Source organism: Hemitrygon akajei, unplaced genomic scaffold (assembly GCF_048418815.1).
Source record: "Hemitrygon akajei unplaced genomic scaffold, sHemAka1.3 Scf000061, whole genome shotgun sequence".
Taxonomy (NCBI): Eukaryota; Metazoa; Chordata; class Chondrichthyes; order Myliobatiformes; family Dasyatidae; genus Hemitrygon; species Hemitrygon akajei.
This window is the reverse complement of record NW_027331947.1, coordinates 128163-153477: the sequence shown is the minus strand read 5'-3', so window position 1 is coordinate 153477 and position 25315 is coordinate 128163. Positions and strand designations below refer to the sequence as shown.

At 45.3% G+C, this 25315-nt stretch overlaps 1 pseudogene; it reads right to left on the bottom strand.

Moving 5' to 3' along the window:
- Window positions 1-10583: 10583 nt before the first annotated feature.
- LOC140721759 (uncharacterized) overlaps window positions 10584-25315 on the bottom strand; it is a 53040-nt pseudogene continuing 38308 nt past the window's right edge.

Genomic DNA, 25315 nt, shown 5'->3' with positions numbered 1-25315 from the left:
AATGCGGACTCTCCAAATGCATCACCCGTTACCTGGTTGGAATGGCGACAGCGGATCTGATGGTGGTTATCGTTGTTGCTTTAGTGGGACAGACCAACAATATCCACATTTATTTCAGATCCCTGCTCTTCACGCCTGTATGCGCTCTGACACTTGTATTCGCGATGGTAACGACGGACTGTTCTGTTTGGTTTACGGTCAGTTTTACCTTCGATCGCTTCATCGCAATATGTTGCCGAAAGCTGCGGGAGCGATACTGCACCGAGAGAACAGCAACTGTGGTTATGGTGACCGTGATTATAGTGAGCTGCGGGAAATGTGTCCCGACTTACTTTGCCCTTGAACCTTACGTCATCATTGACAACACGCCGTGGCGGTGCACCACCACATATGAATACGTTACTTCACCCGTGTGGAGAGGATACCAATTACTGCTCAGTATTTTAACACCATTGCTACCAATCGGCTTAATTCTGGTGTTTAACGGGTTAACCGTAAGACATATCGTTGTGGCAAATAGAGTCCGCAGAAAGCTTCGGCACAGCAGCGACAATCAGAAAGATGCCGAGATGGAAAATCGCAGAAAATCGATGATTTTGCTGTTTTCTATTTCAGCTAATTTCATATTATTGTGGATGCCCTCTGTAGCCCATACCCTGAAATGGCAAGCGCAAAACTACTTTTACGAGGACAGATATTTGAGTTCCCCGGTATACATCCTACAACAATTTAGGTTCATGTTGCAAACACTCAGCATGTGCACCAATACTTGTATCTATACACTGACACAGAGGAAATTCAGAGAAGAGCTGAGGAATGGAATGAAGTATGTGTTTACATTAAATGGCCATCTGTGTAGATAATGCCCGTGTCTTATGGCAATTCAGCGGAGTTTTCAAATAAAGCCGTTTTGCAATGAACAGGTTTGGCAACTTTGTCATAAACTCAAACAATCATGTGCCTGGTCGCCCGGAGATTGCAGAATTGGCGGAAGATTGTCCACATCATAAGTTCAAGTTGGTGGCAATACAAGCGCTCATTGCTGCTGGCGTGAATATTACACTGGTTGAAGTATGTTCCAAACTATCACAGACACTCGACTGTTACAAGGGCAGGGATGGCTTCAGGGCTTTCCGAGTTTTAGATGTTTCAAAATGGACAGGGTCGTGTAACATAATGTAAAGGGAGTGTGATGGCTAACCAGGCATAGTATCGCAACTGCAGAAAGGGAGGACAACGTGGAGCGTTCGTTTGTTAATAAAATGTGAGACGAACACAGAAACATTTGGAGTATTCTGTACAGCCGCCCTCTAACAAAGTAACTGCAACTGGAACAGTGAGGAACCGATCGGGAAGCGGGACTTGAACATTTTCCAGGTTATTTACATGGGTAGCTGAAACATCCATAATGTTCTTTGGCATCTCCCCAGGGTAAAAGTTTTAATTATGGCATAATTTCTTGATAGTGTCCAGGAAGGATTCACGTCACTATAAGAAGACAGGCGCACTAGCGAACACTCCGTACCGAATCTAATATTAGAAAAGGTAACGGGTCAGGTGACAGATCGCTCCGCGGGTCAGCATTTCAGTACGATAGGACAGAACTCCCCTCCACTTACCTTGCCCAGGGATAGGACCAGAGAGTATGGAGTGTGTTTAATTGGGGGTCTGCGAATTATGGTGCTGGCTAGCAGGATTTTAGGAAGGTACATTGGGAAATGATGCACTCGGGGTATTGCGCAACAGATATGTGGGGATTGTGTAGGGGGTACTTACACGGGGTTCAGTATAGGCTTGTCTCAGTGACGCAGGGAAAGGATGACAGTGTAAAGTTACCCTGGGAGACAAGGAATTTGGACAACACGTCAAGAGGAAGAAAGAACGATACTTACAGAACAGGAAGAAAGGATCAAAGCGAGTCACAAAGTAGACAGGAAGGAATATAACAGTGGACTGAAAGGAGTGATAGGGGGATTTGAGAAATCCTTGACGAGTGCACTGTGAAGAACAGGAGGAGACTGGGGAGAGTGTGGGCAAATCAGAGGTTAAAGAGGAAAACTTGTGTCTGGAGACCAAGGAAACAGTGAAGATCCTTACTGAATGTATTGATCAATGTGCCCACAACGTAATAAGGCAGATATGCTCGAACGTGCCGACGCTGAGAAAGAGGATGCGCTGGAAACTTGGGAAAACATTATGATAGATGATTCCCGGGTGCCGGAAGAGTTATAGTCCAGCTAATTTTGAAAGGCGAACTTAGATATTGTTGAGCTTTTGGACAGGATATTTGTGTTTTCGCTGGCCACGGAAAGTAGAACTAGAAGATTGGAGCGTGGAAAATGTTATTCATTTGTTGAAGAAAAATAGCAGGGATACTTCTTGGAATTATCGACCAGGGAGTCTTACATCAGTAGTGGGTAAACTACTGGAGACGATTATTAAAGAGGGAATTAATGAGTATTTGGAGAAGCGTAGTCTGGCTACGGAGAGAAAGCATGGTATGTTGTCATTAATTTGCCAGATTGATTTAATTGAAAAGGTGAAAATAAAACTAACGGATGAACCAGGACAGTCGATGTGGGTGCATTAATTATGGTCAGGCGTTTGATCAGTTCCCCATAGTGAACTCATTCAGAAAGTCAGGAGGCATGGGATCGAGGGAAACCTGGCTGCGCTGATTCAGAATTGGTTTCCTAACAGAAGGCAGATGATGTAGTAGACAGAATAAATTCTGCCTGGAAGACAAATGGCAGCCGTGTTCCGCATGGAGAGTCGAAACTTCGGTACACTTTACAACTCTATTGTGAGTCTGCAGTGACAGTGCTCCGAGAAATAGGGCTGAGTAATTAATCTTTTTAATCTGACCACACAGCGGCACCCGGATAATTAATGGAATTAGGGCTGATGACGTAAGCAAATCGCTGAGCGATTGAGCGCACCAGCGCGTTTCTGAACTGACCTGCAATTTACATATTACAGGGCAAATGCTACAATGTTTGCAAAACACCTTTTCCAGTGGAGTCTTACAGTTTAAAACCAGCATTTCAACGTGCTCAGCAGCAGCTTCTTGAGCTAATTAAAAGAACCAGCCTTCCAAAATGTCAATTCCAAATTCCTAATTCAAGTACACACCAATTTATCCTAAAGCTAATTTACCTCTGAATCGTGGTTTTATCCTATCGGGTGAGGATACGCTCATATTTCGATCCCTTTAACCCTGAATCCACATGGCCGGTGTGGAATCCGTGTCTCCCTCTGAAATCAATAATAAATGAAACACACAAAACTACACAAACTGAAAACGCAGCGAAGGCAAAGCAAATATCCGGGCTCACACTTGTCTTCCTTCAAAACCATCGCAGGCAATTGGAGAATACAGAATAAACAACTTCCAAAGCTTCCATCTTCTCATGCTGTTACCATCCATTAACTCAGTCTCCATGCTTCAGTGTGTGCAAGGACAGAGGGATAAAACAGTATCAACGTCTTTCTAGATTGGTCGGTGCTGTGGGACACTAACGCTCTAACCCAGACATACAGTCAGACAGCCAGAGGAAACCACTGCACAGAAACAGGGTCTTCAGCCTGTCCAGTCAGTGAGGAATTATTTAAACTGCCTACTGTCATCGACCTCACCCGGACCGTGGCCATCCATATCTCTCTCATCCGTGTGCTCATCCAATCACTCCTTAAACGTTGAAATCGGTATCTCAATTACCATTTGTGTTGGCAGCTCTGTCTACACTCTGACCACTCTCTGGGTTAAGAAGTTTCCCCTCATGTTTCCCTTAAACATTTCACATTTCACCCTTCATCCATGATCTCCAGTTGTATTCTCGCCCAACATCAGTGGAGAAAGCCCGCTTGCATTTACACTGTCTATACGCCTCATACTTTTGTATACCTCTGTCAAATCTCTCCTCAGTCCCCTACCCGCTCGGGAATAAAGCGCTCATATATGTAATCTTTCCTTTTAATTCAAAACATTCAGTCCCGGCAATGGCCGTGTTGATTTTTTTCTGCATTTTTTCAATTTTATTTGCATTTTTCCTGTAGGTAGTTGAGCCCAACCGCACACAATATTCCAAATTAGGCCCCAATAAAGCCTGAAACCATAACAGCGTAAGATCCCAACTCCTGCACTCAGTACCTTGGTCTATGAGGGCTAAAGTGCGAAAAGCTGTTTTTACGACCCTGTCTAACTGCGCCGCAACTTTCATTGAATTATGGACCTGCATTCCCAGATTCGTTTGTTCTATCGTACTCCTCAGTGCCCTATTTCTCATTGTGTCGGACCAACCCTGGATGGTCCTCACAAAGGGCAATATCTAACAGTTGTGTGTGTTAAATCCGATCTGACATTTCAACCCATTTTTCCAGCTGGTCCAGATCCCGCTTCATGCTCCGGTATTCTTCCTCGCTGTGGCCTACACCCGTAATGTTGCTGTCATCGGCAAATTTGCAGATCTAGCTAACGGCATTATTATCCAGATCATTGATATAGATGAGAAACAAGAACGGACGCAGCAGCGATCCCCTGGGCACTCCGCTCATCACAGGTCCCCAGTCAGATAAACAACCATCCATTACCATACTCTCGCTTCCCCAACGTACCCGATGGCTAATCCAATTTACTTCCTCATTGTGAAAGCCGAGCGATTGAATCTTCTGAAGCATCCTCCCACACGGAAACCTGACACATTTTTTCAACCGCATTACGGGTAACTATCTAGTGAAGCTCTGTGAGATTGGTTAGACATGACCTACTACGGACTGGCCCAGACGGACTATCGCTAGTGTTCCTGTTTGTCCAGATACTTCCCTTCATACCCCATGACCAGGGTAGTCCGAACACCGAGAGCAGCAGGAGATCAGCGGTATATTTGAGGCGGTACTTGATATTCTTCCTGATTGGTCAGGGCGTCAAAGGATATGGCGAGAAGGAATGTTTATGAGTCTCAGTGAGATCCGGGATCAGCCATGATGGAAAGGCAAAGCAGACTCGATGGGTTGAATGGCCTGTTCTGCTCCTGTGTCGTCTGGTCTTAGGTGTTCAACGGTGGCAAGGGATTTTCCGGACTGTTGCCTTGGGTGTTTCCTGTGATGGAATGGGCTGTATCCAAGGCTTTTATAGACAAAATGCTGGAGGAACTCAGCAGGCCAGGCAGCATCTATGGAAAAGAGTACATTCGACGTTTCGGGCTGAAGGACTGGAGAAATAAAAACAGCTGAGAAGTCGGGTTAAAAGATCGAGAGAGGGCAAAGAGAAACTCAAGGTGATAGGTGAAACATGAAGGGGAAGGGAGAAGGTAAAGAGCTGGGAAGATGATTGATGTGATGGGCGGGCAAGGGGATAAGGTGAGAGAGGGAAAGAGGGATGTCAAGTGGTGATGGGGATAGTATGGGGCATTACCGGAAGTTAGAGAAATCGATCTTGATTCCATCAGTTTGGATGCTACCTACACGGCATATCGATAGGGTAAGTATGAGCGGACATTTTCACTGGGGTTTGATTAGAGAAAAACGAAGGCACATAAGTTAAGAGTGAAAGGTGAAATATTTCGGGGCGATACGCGGCGCAACACGAATGCGGGGGGGGGGGGGGGCTTATGGACGGCATGGTCCAGGTGCAATCTCCATGGGAATAGGGCGGGTGTTAATTCGACGCTGACGGATGATCAGAAGAGCCTGTTTCAGTGCCGTACTGTTCTATGATTCTCTGCTCTGTGACTGTCACCAAATGCAACTGCGAAATGATCTCCAGAGCGATAAAGATCATCTCAATTGGCAAAAACTACATACTTTTTTTCAAGTACGAAGTAGGAATTGCCTAATGAATTTGGCGTCTCCTGACTTGGCCTTGAGCAAGCCCGGCAACTCATTTGATTGAATGTATGAGGAACTGGGCGACGCTGATGGAACCGAACATGCCGGGCAGCATCTGTCGAGGAATATCGGCCTTTCGGGTGGAGACACTTTATCTTGATTAGTCATACAATCCATGATATACAGATCCTCGCGGAGGGGATCGCTGCGTTCAATTAATCATTTTATTCTCATGTCCATACAAAGGAGCTCGACTGTTAGCGCCAGACTGCTCTCTGATATACCATGAACCCCCTTTCTCCGACACGCAGATATTTGAACAGCTATAATTTCAGGCCACTGCAGAGCCAAAAAGCTTAGTTATTGATACCGGTTTCAGAATGCTGCGTTGTTGTGAAAGCGTCTCTCCTTGCACCTCCACTCTGTTCCTAATGTCCGGTGGCCGAAATGAGGCAGAATTCCTGTGGTAATCTGATGTTTCATGAAATGTCAAAGAACCCCCGCACCCAGCTTCTGCTTGTTTCTCTGTCTGAACACGAGAAGAGTATGCTCCAGGAATAGCTCGTTTATATATCCTGATGCTTTACTGTGCACGTGAATTATGTCCCATTCCGCGGTTCATCTCTGTTTAGCAGCTTAATACGCAGGTTATCTTCTTCCCTCAGTTACTTTCTCAAGTCCAACTTTCCAAATGTTCTGCTAACTCAATAACATATTAAATATTGTTACTAGCATTGTTATGCATTAAAACCAACGTTGTAGAATGTTTTCTGTTTTTTTTTTTCCTGTCTCTGGGAGTAAACGCGACAGCAGCGGTGGAGGATCGGGTCTGTAATAAAGGGTATTTGTTGTCTACCTCGCGCTGCATACTTGCCGGCATCTGTGTTTTCGGCTGACTCCGGGAACAGCGCAGACAGTGACGGTTTGCGCCAATAACGTTAATGTTGATGTGTCATATCGTGAAAAATTTATCACCGGCACAAAGTAACAGTGAATCATATTAAGGATGCGTGATCACAGAGAAACAACAAGGGAGTGCTGACTTTATTGTTCAATAAAAGTTTCGATCATTTGCACCGGAGCAGAGTCTCCACTCGCAGGGTTAGAGTGGAATCAGCGCTGAGGACTCACCCACAGGATTACACACTACTGCCTGCTCAGATAACGTCCTGTCATTACACCGGAGCAGAGTCTCCCCTCGCAAGGTTAGAGTGGAATCAGCGCTGAGGTCTCACCCACAGGATTACACACTACCAGCTGCTCAGATAACGTCCTGTCATTACACCGGAGCAGAGTCTCCACTCGCAGGGTTAGAGTGGAATCAGCGCTCAGGACTCACCCACAGGATTACACACTACTACCTGCTCAGATAACGTCCTGTCATTACACCGGAGCAGAGTCTCCACTCGCAAGGTTAGAGTGGAATCAGCGCTGAGGACTCACCCACAGGATTACACACTACTACCTGCTCAGATAACGTCCTGTCATTACACCGGAGCAGAGTCTCCACTCGCAGGGTTAGAGTGGAATCAGCGCTGAGGACTCACCCACAGGATTACACACTTCTACCTGCTCAGATAACGTCCTGTCATTACACCGGAGCAGAGTCTCCACTCGCAGGGTTAGAGTGGAATCAGCGCTGAGGACTCACCCACAGGATTACACACTACTACCTGCTCAGATAACGTCCTGTCATTACACCGGAGCAGAGTCTCCACTCGCAGGGTTAGAGTGGAATCAGCGCTGAGGACTCACCCACAGGATTACACACTTCTACCTGCTCAGATAACGTCCTGTCATTACACCGGAGCAGAGTCTCCACTCGCAGGGTTAGAGTGGAATCAGCGCTGAGGACTCACCCACAGGATTACACACTACTACCTGCTCAGATAACGTCCTGTCATTAAACCGGAGCAGAGTCTCCACTCGCAGGGTTAGAGCGGAATCAGCGCTGAGGACTCACCCACAGGATTACACACTACTACCTGCTCAGATAACGTCCTGTCATTACACCGGAGCAGAGTCTCCACTCGCAGAGTTAGAGTGGAATCAGCGCTGAGGACTCACCCAAAGGATTATACACTACTACCTGCTCGGATAACGTCCTGTCATTACACCGGAGCAGAGTCTCCACTCGCAAGGTTAGAGTGGAATCAGCGCTGAGGACTCACCCACAGGATTACACACTACTACCTGCTCAGATAACGTCCTGTCATTACACCGGAGCAGAGTCTCCACTCGCAGGGTTAGAGTGGAATCAGCGCTGAGTACTCACCCACAGCATTATACACTACTACCTGCTCAGATAACGTCCTGTCATTACACCGGAGCAGAGTCTCCACTCGCAGGGTTAGAGTGGAATCAGCGCTGAGGACTCACCCACAGGATTACACACTACTACCTGCTCAGATAACGTCCTGTCATTACACCGGAGCAGAGTCTCCACTCGCAAGGTTAGAGTGGAATCAGCGCTGAGGACTCACCCACAGGATTACACACTACTACCTGCTCAGATAACGTCCTGTCATTACACCGGAGCAGAGTCTCCACTCGCAAGGTTAGAGTGGAATCAGCGCTGAGGACTCACCCACAGGATTACACACTACTACCTGCTCAGATAACGTCCTGTCATTACACCGGAGCAGAGTCTCCACTCGCAACGTTAGAGTGGAATCAGCGTTGAGGACTCACACACAGGATTACACACTACTACCTGCTCAGATAACGTCCTGTCATTACACCGGAGCAGAGTCTCCACTCGCAAGGTTAGAGTGGAATCAGCGCTGAGGACTCACCCACAGGATTACACACTATTACCTGCTCAGATAACGTCCTGTCATTACACCGGAGCAGAGTCTCCACTCGCAGGGTTAGAGTGGAATCAGCGCTGAGTACTCACCCACAGGATTATACACTACTACCTGCTCAGATAACGTCCTGTCATTACACCGGAGCAGAGTCTCCACTCGCAGGGTTAGAGTGGAATCAGCGCTGAGGACTCACCCACAGGATTACACACTACTACCTGCTCAGATAACGTCCTGTCATTACACCGGAGCAGAGTCTCCACTCGCAAGGTTAGAGTGGAATCAGCGCTGAGGACTCACCCACAGGATTACACACTACTACCTGCTCAGATAACGTCCTGTCATTACACCGGAGCAGAGTCTCCACTCGCAGGGTTAGAGTGGAATCAGCGCTGAGGACTCACCCACAGGATTACACACTACTACCTGCTCAGATAACGTCCTGTCATTACACCGGAGCAGAGTCTCCACTCGCAGGGTTAGAGTGGAATCAGCGCTGAGGATTCACCCACAGGATTACACACTACTACCTGCTCAGATAACGTCCTGTCATTACACCGGAGCAGAGTCTCCACTCGCAGGGTTAGAGTGGAATCAGCGCTGAGGACTCACCCACAGGATTACACACTACTACCTGCTCAGATAACGTCCTGTCATTACACCGGAGCAGAGTCTCCACTCGCAAGGTTAGAGTGGAATCAGCGCTGAGGACTCACCCACAGGATTACACACTACTACCTGCTCAGATAACGTCCTGTCATTACACCGGAGCAGAGTCTCCACTCGCAGGGTTATAGTGGAATCAGCGCTGAGGACTCACCCACAGGATTACACACTACTACCTGCTCAGATAACGTCCTGTCATTACACCGGAGCAGAGTCTCCACTCGCAGGGTTAGAGTGGAATCAGCGCTGAGGACTCATCCACAGGATTACACACTACTACCTGCTCAGATAACGTCCTGTCATTACACCGGAGCAGAGTCTCCACTCGCAGGGTTAGAGTGGAATCAGCGCTGAGGACTCACCCACAGGATTACACACTACTACCTGCTCAGATAACCATAACCATATAACCATATAACAATCACAGCACCGAAACAGGCCATTCTGGCCCTCCTAGTCCGTGCCGAACTCTTAATCTCACCTAGTCCCACCTACCCGCACTCAGCCCATAATCCTCCACTCCTTTCCTGTCCATATACCTATCCAATGTTACCTTAAATGACACAACTGAACTGGCCTCTACTACTTCTATAGGAAGCTCATTCCACACAGCTATCACTCTCTGAGTAAAGAAATACCCCCCATGTTTCCCTTAAACTTTTGCCCCCTAACCCTCAAATCATGTCCTCTCGTTTGAATCTCCCCTACTCTCAATGGAAATAACCTATTCACGTCAACTCTATCTATCCTTCTCAAAATTTTAAATACCTCGATCAAATCCCTCCTCAACCTTCTACGCTCCAATGAATAGAGACCTAACTTATTCAACTTATTATGTTACGTAACTGTAACATCGTACTTGGTGTTGCGGTCCCAGCATCGGCCGTCCCTAGAGGCTTCATGACAGGTGCTGCGTTTGCATCTACGAACTAAATTGAGTTATTTCCCCATTGGCATTGCGGTTCGCTACAGCAGAGAAAAAAATGTTCATTAGTGGTAATTGATGCCAGTCACTGTACAGGTTGTTGCCATTATTGGTAACAGATTATTCTATAAAAGAATGTCATTCCGTGCTTCGACTCCACTTGGGACGGAAACATCCAGACGCGGTGGAATTTCAACGGCTGATCTGTGAAGCATTTTACCCGGCAGGCACAGAATATTGTTTCTGTGAGCCGCTTTCTGTGTTAAAACAGCTGCTGAGTTTTCTATATACAAAAGAATACTGAGGTATGGACATGGAACCAGTGCTTGCAGAAACTGTTAATGGCACTGTGATTACCCTTAATGCCGCGCATTAAAAATTTTGCCAGCGCTGAAGCATCGATCGTATGCGCAGGCGTCAAGGTTGATGACGTTGGCGAATATCACGCATGCGCGCAGTTCACAAAAGGCCTCGGCAGCGCAGCAGCTGCACTCGGACGCAGGTAAGCGATTATCTCGGGGCGACTGTTTTAAACACCGAGTGAAGGTCAATTGCTGTGAACTGCGGACACCATGGCCCGCAATCCCGGCGCAGTCCTGCTCTCTTCCCTTTCTCTCAGCCCCACGATCCGTATAGGAGCCCCGGGGAGATTCCGGCCGCTGAGGGCATGGGAAGCGATGGATCTCTCAGACAGAGCTGAGCTCCAGCTATCTAAATGTAAGGATTAGGAACTCGGAGAAAGGGAACAAAATCTTTAACATCACCAGTTGAGAAAATCACATTAGTTTCACTTCCAATCACAAACAAGAGAAAATCTGCAGATGCTGGAAATTAGTACTCTTTACTAATGCTGAGTTCCTCCAGCATTTTGTGTGTGTTACTTGTTCTACCTCCTTTTGTTTTGGACTTTTCTACCCGTGACGACATGTTTTGACCCATTCTCTCTGGGTGCATAATGACATCAAAAACCTTTGTCCTGGGCAGCAAGTAGCTTTCACATAACAAATGTGCCGGAGCCTGTTGGTCTTTTCGCTGTGGTACCGTTTCCTGGATGGTAGCAGCAGGAACAGTTTGCGGTTGTGGTGAACCGGGTCCCCAATATCCTTTGGGCATGTTCACGCACTTGTCCCTGTAAATGGATTGAATAGTGGGAAGTTCACAGCTGCAGATGCACTGGGCTGTCTGCAGTTTCCTGCGATTGAGGGAACTACTGTTCCCATACCAGGCAGTGATGCAGCCAGTCAGGATGCTCTCAATTGTGTCCCTGTAGAAAGTTTGGGGCCCCATCCCAAGCTTCTTTAGCTGTCTGAGGTGAAAGAGGTGCTGTTGTGCTTTTTTTCACAACACAGCCTGTACGTACACACGAGGAAATCTGCAGATGCTGGAAATTCGAGCAACACACACAAAGTGCTGGTGGAACGCAGCAGGCCAGGGTGCATCTATAGGAAGAAGCTCTGTCGACGTTTTGGGCCGAGACCCTTTGACAAGACAACATATGAGATCCTCGGTGATGTTTATGCCAAGAAGCTTAAAGCTGGTCACCCCCTCAACCCCAGATCTATTAAAGTCAGTAGGGGTTAGCCTGTCTCCATTCCTCCTGTCGTCCACAATCAGCTCCTTTGTTTTTGTGACAATGCGGGAGGGTTTGTTTTCTTGACACCAGTATGAAGTTGTTCAGCCCTCAGATAGAGTCAGCAATCAAATGGTTGAGCATGGTGCGATGAATGTGCTGAGCTGTGTATATCACAATGCAAGAAGCATCACAGGAAAGCCAGATGAGATCAGGACAGGGAATTATAATATTGTAGCCATTATTGGGATTGTTTACACCCAACAGTCTGAGGTATTTAGAGGAACAAATTTGTAGAGAGATCACAGACTCTGCCAAAAAACAAAGGTCGAGATTGTAAGTGATTTTAACTTCCCATATATTGACTGGGGCTCCCATACTGTCAAAGGACTAGATGGGGTAGAGTTTGCCAAATGTGCCCTTAATCAGTACATAGAAGTGTGCAATAAGCTGCTGGGAAATGATCAGGGCTAGTGACAGAAATTAGTGATCATAGTGATAATTAGTGTTCACCCTGTACACATCTGACTTCCAATATAACTCGGAGTCCTGCCATGTGCAGAAGTTCGCTGATGACACGGCCATAGTGGGGTGTGTCAGGAATGGACAGGAGGAGGAGTATAGGAAACTGATACAGGACTTTGTGATATGGTGCAACTCAAACTACCTGCGTCTCAATGTCACCAAGACCAAGGAGATGGTGGTGGACTTTAGGAGATCTAGGCCTCATATGGAGCCAGTGATCATTAATGGAGAATGTGTGGAGCAGGTTAAGACCTACAAGTATCTGGGAGTACAGTTGGACGAGAAGCTAGACTGGACTGCCAACACAGATGCCTTGTGCAGGAAGGCACAGAGTCGACTGTACTTCCTTAGAAGGTTGGCGTCATTCAATGTCTGCAGTGAGATGCTGAAGATGTTCTATAGGTCAGTTGTTGAGAGCGCCCTCTTCTTTGTGGTGGCGTGTTGGGGAGGAAGCATTAAGAAGAAGGACGCCTCACGTCTTAATAAGCTGATAAGGAAGGCGGGCTCTGTCGTGGGCAAAGTACTGGAGAGTTTAACATCGGTAGCTGAGCGAAGGGCGCTGAGTAGGCTACGGTCAATTATGGAAAACCCTGAACATCCTCTACATAGCACCATCCAGAGACAGAGAAGCAGTTTCAGCGACAGGTTACTGTCGATGCAATGCTCCTCAGACAGGATGAAGAGGTCAATACTCCCCAATGCCATTAGGCTTTACAATTCAACTGCCAGGACTTAAGAACTTTTTAAAGCTATTATTAATGCTTTTTGAGCTAGTGATTTAGATGCATATCATATTATTACTGAGTTAAGTATTGTATTGTATGTAATGAGTTTTTGCTACAACAAGTGTATGGGACATTGGAAAAAATGTTGAATTTCCCCATGGGGATGAATAAAGTATCTATCTATCTATCTATCTATCTAATGACATGAAATTCAAAATAAAGATGGAAAAAGAGAGGTCTGGACCATGGGTTGAGATTCTATATTGGAGAAAGGTCAATTTTGATGGTATCAGAAAGGATCTGACAGGTGTGGTTTGGGACAGGCTGTTTTCTGACAAAGGAGTACTTAGTAAGTGGGAGGCATTCAGAAGTGAAATTTTGAGGGTGTAGAGTTCGTATGTGCCTAACAACGTAAAAGTCGAAACGTAACTGGTGCAGGGAACCGTGGCTTTGAGGAGATATTGAGGCCCCGGGTATTTTGTTCCTATAAATGCCTCAGACTGTTTGGTGCTACCAAGAATCATTAATAACTGACTCATTAATCATCATTCCACGTCATGAGCTCATCTGACTTTTTTTTAGTTGTCTTCTGTTGGTTTCTAGCTTCCCAATAGTTTTAGCTCTTTTGTTTGCCCTCTCTTTGGCTTTTATGTTGGCTTTGGCTCCTCATTCCAGCCACAGTTGTGTCCTCCTGCCTTTCCAATGCTTCCACTTCTTTGGGATGTATCGATTGCTCAGCTCCCAAATTGCTCCCAGAAACTCCAGCCATTGCTGCTCCGTTGTCACTCCTACCTTTTCCCTTCCAAACAAGTTTGGCCAGCTTCTGTTACAGAAACATGGAGAAGTTCAGTGGAGAAACAGGCTATTTGGCCCATCTAGTCAATGCTGAAAAAAACATTTAAGCTGTTTAATGCAACTGCCTGCACTGGGACCATCACGCTCCATACCCCTACCATCCAGGCTCCCATCCAAACTTCTTTTAAATGGTGAAACCGAGCTCATATTCACCACTTGTGCTGGCATCTCAATCCACACTCTCACGACCATTTCAGTAAAGAGCTTTTCCAAATGTTCCCGTTAAATGTTCACCCTCCCCACTTACCCATTACCTCTGGTTGTCATCCCACCCAAACTCAGTGGAAAAAGCTGCTTGACTTTACCCTATCTATACTCTCATTTTTTTTTTACACAGAGAGTTGTGGGTGTGTGGAATGCACTGCCAGCTATTTGTGTGAAAGTGTTTCAGATACTGTGGGGCCAGGAAGCCACACAGCTTAGTGGGAACAGGGAATAATACCAATGGAGAGAGTCAAACTGAGCCTGGTCACAGATTGGAGATGGCAGAAATGCCCCATTCTTATAGAGACAGGAAGATCATCAGAGAGTTTGATGGTCATTCCAGATACCAGCACTGTGCCCAGTTAGAAGATAATATCCCTCTCCAACTTGTGTTGAACTTCACTGTAACAGTGTGATGCCAGATCACACCTTGACATCTCAAGTGATCTCTTCTGAAATGTTGTCCTACACCCATTGATGGATTTTGTAAATCTCTTTACAGATTACAAATGACAAGGGATTTGCGGGAATCATGGACACAACACACCAGTTTTGTTGTCTCTGTCCAGATATTTAAGAAGTGGAACAAGGGATTCACTTGATCATCATTCCTGCTCAGACTGTGGGGAGGGATTCACTCTGTCATCGCACCTACTGGTACACAAGTCAGATCACACCGGGAAGCGGTCATTCACATGCTTGGAATGCGAGAAGGGATTCACTTGCTTATCCCAACTGAAGGTACATCAGAGAGTTCACATTGGAGAGAGGCTGTTCACCTGCTCACACTGTGGGAAGGGATTCACTTCATCATCTCAACTGGAGGTAAATCAGCGATTTCACATCGGGTAGAAGCCATTCACCTGCTCAGACTGTGTGAAGGGATTCACTTGCTCATCCCAACTGAAGGTACATCAGCGAGTTCACACTGGAGAGAGGCCATTCACCTGCTCAGACTGTGGGAAGGGATTCACTTCGTCATCTGATCTTGAGGAACATCAGCGTGTTCACTCTGGGGAGAGGCCGTTCACCTGCTCAGACTGTGGGAAGGGATTAACTTGGTCATCCCACCTACTGGTACACAAGTCAGTTCACACTGGGGAGAGGCCGTTCACCTGCTGAGACTTTTGGAAGGGATGCACTCAGTCATCTAAACTGAAGGAACATTGGAGAGTTTACACTGGAGAGAGGCCATTCATCTGCTCAGACTGTGGGAAGGGATTCACTCTGTCATTGCACCTACTGGTACACAAGTCAGATCACACCGGGAAGCGGTCATTCACATGCTTGGAATGCGAGAAGGGATTCACTTGCTTATCCCAACTGAAGGTACATCAGAGAGTTCACATTGGAGAGAGGCTGTTCACCTGCTCAGACTGTGGGAAGGGATTCACTTGCTCATCTAATCTGAAAGTACAACAGCGAGTTAACACTGGGGAGAGGCCGTTCACCTGCTCAAACTGCAGGAAGGGATTTTCTTGGTCATCACAACTGAAGAAACATCAGAGAGTTCACAGTGGAGAGAGGGCGTTCACTTGCTCAGACTGTAGGAAGGGGTTTACTTGGTCATCTGACCTACTGATACACAAGTTAGTTCACACTGGAGAGAGGCTGTTCTCCTGCTCAGACCGTGGGAAGGGGTTTACTTGGTCATCCGACCTACTGGCACACCAACGAGTTCACACTGAGGAGAAGCCATTCACCTGCTCAGACTGTAGGAAGGGGTTTACTCGGTCATCTGACCTACTGATACACAAATTAGTTCAGACTGGAGAGAGGCTGTTCTCCTGCTCAGATTGTGGGAAGGGGTTTACTCGGTCATCCCACCTACTGGTACACAAGTCAGTTCACACTGGGGAAAGGCCGTTCACCTGCTCAGACTGCGGGAAGGGATTCTCTTGTTCATCACAACTGAAGGAACATCAGAGAGTTCACACTGGAGACAGGGCGTTCACTTGCTCAGACTGTAGGAAGGGGTTTACTCGGTCATCTGACTTACTGATACACAAGTTAATTCACACTGGAGAGAGGCTGTTCTCCTGCACAGACCGTGGGAAGGGGTTTACTCCGTCATTCGACCTACTGGCACACCAACGAGTTCACACTGGGGAGCGGCTGTTCACCTGCTCAGACTGTGGGAAGGGATTCACTCAGTCATCTCAACTATGAAGACACCAGCGAATTCACACTGGGTAGAGACTGATCACCTGCCCGGACTTTGGGAAGAGATTCTCTCAGCCAAATCAACCAAATGTGCATCACTGCCTTTACACTGGGGAGAGGCTGTTCACCTACTGTGAATGTGGGGAGCGATTCGCTTATTCATCTAACCTTATGTAACTCTCGCTTCGGCTGGCAGCTTAATATAGGAGGTGATAGCCCCTCCCCACCCGGCGAAACTGAAGAAATCTCAAGTGGGTGGATGCTGTGTGTTGTGTCCCCTGTTACAAATCAGTACTGTACCCCAAAATAACAAATGGTACACAATATGTGATTAAACAATTTAGCTTTATAATTCTTACTTTGACTGAGGCAATGATGTACAGTGTATCAGTAAAGTTTCCTGTAACATTTGACTTAATTGTGAAGTATTAGCTTGCACCTTCTATCTCACTGATTTTTCCAGGAATCGTTTTTTTTTTTGCTAGAACAACAAGAGCTGTAATTGAATGCAGCACCTGGTCGGGTAAGAGTTGTAAGCTATGATCATAGAGTATGGCAGGATAGATTCTAGCATTTTGTTACGAACAGTAACACTTTAGAAACAAACCAGCAGGAACAGACTGCACCTGGAGTCTGGTTTCAGAAACAGAGAAAATAGTTGTAGGAGTAGACCATTCGGCCCTTCGAGCCTGCACCACCATTCAGTATGACCCTGGCTGATTATCCAATTCAGAACCCTGTACCTGCTTTCTTTCCATACTCCCTGATCCCTTTAGACACAAGGGCCATATCTAACTTCCTCAAATGTAGCCAATGAACTGGCCTCAACTGTTTCCTGTGGCAGAGAATTCCACAGATTCACCACTCTCTATGTGAGGAGGTTTTTCCTCATCCAGGTCCTAAAAGGCTTCCCCTTTATCCTTAAACTGTGACCCCTCGTTCTGGACTTCCCCAACATCGGAAACGATCTTCCTGCATCTCGTCTGTACAATCCCTTTAGAATTTTATACGTTTCAATAAGATCCCCCCTCAATCTTCTAAATTCCAGTGAGTATAAGCCTAGTCGATCCAGTCTTTCTTCATATGAAAGTCCTGCCATCCCAGGAATCAATATGGTGAACCTTCTCTGTACTCCTTCTGTGGCAATAATGTCTTTCCTCAGATTAGGGGACCAAAACTGCACACAATACTCTAGGTGCGGTCTCACCAAGGCCTTGTACAACTGCAGTAGAACCTCCCTGCTCCTGTACTCAAATCCTTTTGCTATGAATGCCAACATACCATTTGTCTTTTTCACCGCCTGCTGTACCTGCATGCCCACCTTCAATGACTGGTGTACAATGACACCCAGGTCTCGTTGCACCTCTCCTTTTCCTAATCGGCCACCGTTAAGATAATAATCTGTTTTCCTTTTCTTGCAACCAAAGTGGATAACCTCACATTTATCCGCATTAAATTCCATCTGCCATGAATTTGCCCACTCACCTAACCTATCCACGTCACGCTGCATCCTCTTAGCATCCTCCTTACAGCTAACACCGCCGCCCAGCTTCGTGTCATCAGCAAACTTGGAGATGCAGCATTTAATTCCCTCGTCTAAATCATTAATATATATTGTAAACAACTGGGGTCCCAGCACTGAGCCTTGCGGTACCCCACTAGTCAGAGCCTGCCATTCTGAAAATGTCCCGTTTACTCCACTCTTTGCTTTCTGTCAGCCAACCAATTCTCTATCTACATCAATACCATACCCCCAATACCGTGTGCTTTAAGTTTGTACACTAAACTCCTGTGTGGGACCTTGTCAAAAGCCTTTTGAAAATCCAAATATACCACATCCACTGGCTCTCCCCGATCCACTCTACTAGTTACATCCTCAAAAAATTCTATGATTCGTCAGACATGATTTTCCTTTTACAAATCCATGCTGATTTTGTCCGATGATTTCACCTCTTTTCAAATGTGCTGTTATCACATCTTTGATAACCGACTCTAGCATTTTCCCCACCACAGATGTCAGAATAACCAGTCTATAATTCCCCGGTTTCTCTCTCCCCCCTGTTTTAAAAAGTGGGGTTACAGTAAACACCCTCCAATCCTCAGGAACTAATCCAGAATCTAAGGAGTTTTGAAAAATTATCACTAATGTATCCACTATTTCTTGGGCTACTTCCTTAAGCACTCTGAGATGCAGATCATCTGGCCCTGGGGATTTATCTGCCTTTAATCCCTTCAATTTACCTAACACCACTTCCCTACTAACATGTATTTCGCTGCAGTTCCTCCATCTTACTAGACCCTCGGTCCCTTACTATTTGCGGAAGATAATTTATGTCCTCCTTAATGAAGACAGAACTAAAGTAGTTATTCAATTGGTCTGCCATGTCTTTGTTCCCTATGATCAATTCATCTGTTTCTGACTGTAAAGGACATACATTTGTCTTGACCAGTCTTTTTATTTGCACATATCTATAAAAGCTTTTACAGTAATTTGTTATGTTCCCTGCCAGCTTGCTCTCATAATTTTTTTCCCTTTCCTAATTAAGCCCTTTGTCCTCCTCTGCTGGTCTCTGAATTTCTCCCAGTCCTCAGGTGTTCCGCTTTTTTTTTGCTAATTTATATGTTTCTTCTTTGGACTTGATACTATCCCTAATTTCCCTTGTCAGCCACGGGTGCACTACCTTCCCTGGTTTATTCTTTTGCCAAACTGGGATGAACAATTGTTGTAGTTCATCCATGCGATCTTTAAATGCTTGACATTGCATATCCACCGTCAACCTTTTAAGTATCATTTGCCAGTCTATCTTAGCTAATTCACGTCTCATACCTTCGAAGTTACCCTTCTTTAAGATAAGAACCTTTGTTTCTGAATTAACTATGTCACTCTCCATCTTAATGAAGAATTCCACCATATTATGGTCACTCTTACCCAAGGGGCCTCGCACGACAAGATTGCTAACTAACCCTTCCTCATTGCTCAATACCCAATCTAGAATGGCCTGCTCTCTAGTTGGTTCCTCGACATGTTGGTTCAGAAAACCATCCCGCATACATTCCAAGAAATCCTCTTCCTCAGCACCCTTACCAATTTGGTTCACCCAATCTATATGTAGATTGAACTCACCCATTATAACTGCTGTTCCTTTATTGCACGCATTTCTAATTTCCTGTTTAATGCCATCCCCAACCTCACTATTACTGTTAGGTGGCCTGTACACAACTCCCACCAGCGTTTTCTGCCCGTTAGTGTTATGCAGCTCTACCCATATAGATTCCACATCCTCCAGACTAATGTCCTTCCTTTCTATTGCGTTACTCTCCTCTCTATCCAGCAATGCTACCCGACCTCCTTTTCTTTCCTGTTCATCCCTCCAGAATATTGAATATCCCTCGATGTTGACCTCCCACCCTTTGTCACCCTGGAGCCATGTCTCTGTGAGCCCAACTATATCATATTCATTAATAACTATTTGCACATTCAATTCATCCACCTTGTTACGAATGCTCCTCACATTGACACACAAAGCCTTCAGGCTTGTTTTCACAACACTCTTAGCCCTTATACAATTATGTTGAAAAGTGGCTCTTCTTGCTTTTTGTCCTGGATTTGCCTGCCTGCCACTTTTACTTTTCACCTTACTACTTTTTGCTTCTACCCTCATTTTACACCCCTCTGTCTCTCTGCACTTGTTCCCATCCCCCTGCCACATTAGTTTAAATCCTCCTGAACAGCAGTAGCAAACGCTCCCCCTAGGACATTGGTTCCAGTCCAGCCCAGGCGCAGACATACAGGTCGCACCTCCCCTAGAACAGGTTCCAATGCCCCAGAAATTTGAATCCCTCCCCCTTGCACCAGTTTTAAAGCCACGTATTCATCGGAAATATCCTCCTATTTCTACTCTGACTAGCACGTTTTTGATGTTAAAACCACTATCTTCATTAGTATCTACTTACAATATAGTAACTTAAGCAAGATATGTGTGTATATGTATGTGCAAATAGAACTCCCAAACTATTGAGCTCGGTGGTGGGTGGTGGGGGGGGGGGGTGAGGTGACAAGGCTTAGAGTCTTCAGATGGCGAAGTATGAAAGTTCAGTTCATTCACGGAATAAGGGATGGGAGAGAGATATTTGTAATCCAGGGCAAATACAGAGAGAAGGCAATTACATTGAATTCCATAGGTACCACGGTGATTAAATGAGATAATAGTCGTCGTAGATTTTATCCGTCGCCGTTCCAAATTCACGTACGAATTATCACCGAAAGTGACTTGTCACAGGGATCAACAACACACACAAAATGCTGGTGGAACACAGCAGGTCAGGCAGCATCTATAGGGAGAAGCGCTCTCGACGTTTCGGGCCGAGACCCTTCGTCAGGACTAACCGAAAGAAAAGAGATTTGAAAGTAGTGGGGGGGAGGGGGAAATGCGAAATGATAGAAGACCGGAGGGGGTGGGATGAAGCTAAGAGCTGGAAAGGTGATTGGCGAAAGTGATACAGAGCTGGAGAAGGGAAAGGATCATGGGACGGGAGGCCTCAGGAGTAAGAAAGGAGGTGGGGGCGGAACTCCAGAGGGAGATGGAGAACAGGCAAACAACTAAGTATGTCCGGGATGGGGTAAGAAGGGGAGGAGGAGCATTAACGGAGGTTAGAGAAGTCAATGTTCATGCCATCACGTTGGAGGCTACCCAGCCGGTATATAAGGTGTTGTTCCTCCAACCTGAGTTTGGATTCATTTTGACAATAGAGGAGGCCATGGATAGACATATCAGAATGGGAATGGGACGTGTAATTAAAATGTCTAACTTCCGTTAATGCCCCTCCTCCCCTTCTTGCCCCATCCCAGAAAATATTTAGTTGTTTACCTGTTCTCCATCTATCTTTCTTTCTCCCGAGGCCTCCCGTCCCATGATCCTTTCCCTTCTCCAGCTCTGTATCACTTTCGCCAATCACCTTTCCAGCTCTTAGCTTCATCCCACCCCGTCCGGCCTTCTCTTATCATTTCGCATCTCCCCCTCCCCCCACTACTTTCAAATCTCTTACCATCTTTCCTTTCGGTTAGTCCTGACGAAGGGTCTTGACCCGAAACGTCGACAACGCTTCTCCCTATAGATTCTGCCTGGCCTGCTGTGTTCCACCACCATTTTGTGTGTGTTGTTGTTTGAATTTCAAATTTCCTCGTGTTTGCTTTTAGGGATATCTTCTTCAAGTGAACCGCCACACCACATACCCAGGCAAGGTTTAATATGTAAGTGGTCTCCACAGGATTCCCCAAAGAAAATCCATTCCTGTGGATTATTCGGGGTGATAGGCACACATTCGATGTGCACTGGATCGATAATCAAACCACCCTTGTGGGAACAGGAGAGTTCCAAACAGTGACCCTTGGCCACTGGCTTCCTTGTCTAAATCCCTTTGTTCTCTTTCTTTGCGTCCTTCTGACTGTGAGTGTCTGTGTCATCGCTTAAAACGAAACAAAATGGGAGTAAAGTTAACAAGCTGCAAGTCAGAGAGTCCCGCGTCCTTGAGCTCTCTCTCTGTAAAAATCAAAAATGAGCTGAGAAAGTCAGCGGCTGACGTCATTGTTAGTCCCCACCTCACTCAGGCACTCTCTTAAAGTGACAGTCCACAGCAAACGAAACTTAGGGATTCATAACACTTCCCCTTCCCCAAAAAAATTTTTGTTAGTTCTAAAAGAGAAAAATTTTAACTGCAAGCTACAGTATGTAAAATAATGCATGTATGATTATCATGTAACACATTGCAGAAATGTATACAAATACCAGATTCTACTTCAGTATTAAAACTGTAAGCTCAGCATGTGGAAAGGCAATCGGCAATTATATTGTCTGTGCTTTTCATATGCGTTATCACAATATCATATTCTTGCAAAATCAGACTCTAGTTTAACAATCATCTGGTTTTGCCCTTTACCTGAATCAAAAACACCAACATACTGTGATCAGTATAAACTACAAGAGGTTTCTTCTCAGGACAAACATCGACATCAAAATGCCGCAAAGCCAAGATGAGTGACAACAACTCTTTCTCTAAGAATCATAGAACATTACAGCACAGAAACAGGCCTTATGGCCCTTCTTGGCTGTGCCGAACCATTTTTTCTGCCTAGTCCCACTGACCTGCACCTGGGCCATATCCCTCCAAACCCCTCTCATCCATATATCTGTCCAAGTTTTTCTTAAATGTCAAAAGTGAGCCCGCTAAGGTGGAATAATTTCTTTGATGCTCATTGAAAAGTAAGCTACAGGATGTTCAACATCATCATCATCTTTTTGTAATAACACTGCCCCGGCAGCTTCATCACTGGCATCCACAGCTATAGAAAACGGCTTTGTAAAGTCAGGTGCCCTGAGCACAGGTTGGTGACATAAAAATGGCTTTCAATCGATCAAATGCCTCCTGACAAGGCTCGATCCAAACAATCTTTTTACCATTCTTCAGGAGATTAGTCAGAGGAGGAGCGATATCAGTAAAGTTCTTACTGAACTTTATCCAACCATTCCCAGAAACCTTCTAAGAGCCTTCTTACCAGTCGAAACAGGAACTTCAGAAATTGCCTGGACTTTTGCCTGAACAGGAGCCAACTTGCTTTGACCTACAACATAGCCAAGATAAGTCACAGTGGCATGGCAAAATTCACTCTTAGCTAAATGTAAGGCTGGCCTGGGAAAGCCTGTCAAACAGCTTCTCTACTGCAGAGATATGCTCTTCCCAAGTGTCACTCACTGTGACTAAGTCATCAATACAGGCAACTGTGTGTTCTAACCCTCGAATTACAGAATCAAATGTTCTCTGGAATGATCCTGGACCTTTTTTTTCCATTCCAAACGGCAAAACATTGTATTCATACAACCCAGAGAGTGTCACAAATGCAGAAATTTCTCTCCCTCGCTCCATCAATGGAACACACCAATACCCTTTCAACAGATCAATCTTTGTTGGAAATTTAGCTTTTCCAGCTTAATCGATGCAATCATCCACCCTAGGGATAGGATAGCCATCTCTTTTTGTTACTGCATTTACCTTCCTATAATCAGTGTAAAATCTAACACTACCATCAGGTTTGGGCACAATAATGCAGGGTGAGCTCCAATCTGATGCTGAATGATTAACAATACAATTTTTCAGCATATTTTCAATTCCTTGCTCAGCCAGTTTACACTTTTCTACGTTCATGGATATATAGGTGTTGTTTAATCGGTTTGGCTTGACCAATATCTACATCATGTACTGCGACCGTGGTTTGCTTGGGAACATCAGGAAATAAATCTTTAAACTTCAGAATTAATTCCTTCAGCTGTTGTTGTTGCTTTGGCGGCAGATGAGCCAACTTGTTATCAATGTTTTCTAGAATAACCGACTTCATTAGCCTAACTGGGACCATGTTTGGCTTGTGAAAAATCTCAGACGAGTCAATTCTTTCATTCTCTGGGTTACTAGATTCATATGTTTTGACAACAACACTCACAGATGGTGCCTGTTCGTCAAAATAAGGCTTTATCATATTTATGTGTACAACCTGTGTTAGTTTACGTCAGTCGGGCGTTTTAATAACATAATTCACATCATTAATTAGAGAGCCTATTTCATACGGTCCATTGAATTTCACCTGGAGTGGATTCGTCAATATTGGAGATAAGATAAGATATCCCCCACCTGGTATTTTCTTTCGCCAGCCCGCTTATCAAACCAAAACTTCACTTTGTTTTGAGAAATCTTTAAGTTTTGTCTCACTCGACTACACGCTTGGTGTCGTTTATTTTTGAACTTCAAAACATAGTCTAACAAGTTAACATGTACATCCCCATCAATCCACTGTTCCTTTAACAAGGTCAAAGGTCTCCTCAGTCTACAACCAAGTACAAGTTCAAATGGACTAAATTCCAGTGATCCAGTACTGACTCTCTTACTGAGAACAAAAGCAAATATATTCCTTCATCACAGTCTTTCCAATTTCAACCCATTATGTCTTAATCATTGTTTTGAGTGTAGAATGAAAACTTTCTACAGCCCTTGTGATTCCAGATGGTGCACAGATGATGTTATTTGTTCAGCTCCTAGTTAATAAACTACCTACTGAAATAATCCAGGTGTAAAATTACTTTCCTGATCAGACTGGATTTCTTTAGGCAATCCAGAAAAAGTGAAAAAAAAAACAACTTGGTAAGAACTTTCGCTACAGTTTTAGCTTTAATATTTCTGAGAGGTATTGCCTCCGGGAATCTGGATGCAGTTTACATAATACTTTGTAGTTACTGATGCCCAGGTATAGGCTTCGGCAATGGGCCAACACAATCCACTATAACTTTAGAAAAGGGTTCACCGAATGCAGGTATAGACTACAATGGGGCCACTGGGGTGACCTGGTGGGGTTTACCCACAACTGGAAAAGTGTGACAGGTTTGCAAAAGGTCACAGCTTTCCTCAAATTAGGCCAATAAAATTATTTCATAAACCTGTTTACAGTTATATTCACTCCAAAACGGCCACCTAAGGGCATAATGTGGGCCAAATTTAAAATTTCAGCCCTATAAACTTTAGGAACTGGAACCTGATGAACAATTGCCCATTCCTCACTCGCTGGTATAGGAGGTGGCCTCTACTTCCTCATTAACACTCCATCATGAGATAATACCCTACTGGCACTTTCTTAATCTCATCATCTGAGAGATCTGTTTCTGTTAAAGCTTCAGTCTCAGGGTCTCGGTTCTGTTCTGCTATAAACTCCTTCCTAGACAGGGATAAATCTTTTTCTCATCAGACTTACTACCTAAATCCTGTTGAAACAATGAAGGCAGAAAAGTCCCTGACAATGCATCATAACCGGAATCCTGATTTTGGCCATCATGGGTATCAGAATCATGCTGCACAGATCCGTCTGCGTCGGCAGAATTTTTAGCCATACTTTGAGTTACTGGGCAGGAAGGATAAATGTTAAAATCCATCTGTGGGTCGTCAGTGGTTGGCTTAGTTGTCAACAGCACTGCAGGAACAACTTCACCATCTGCCAGGTCATTCCTTAACA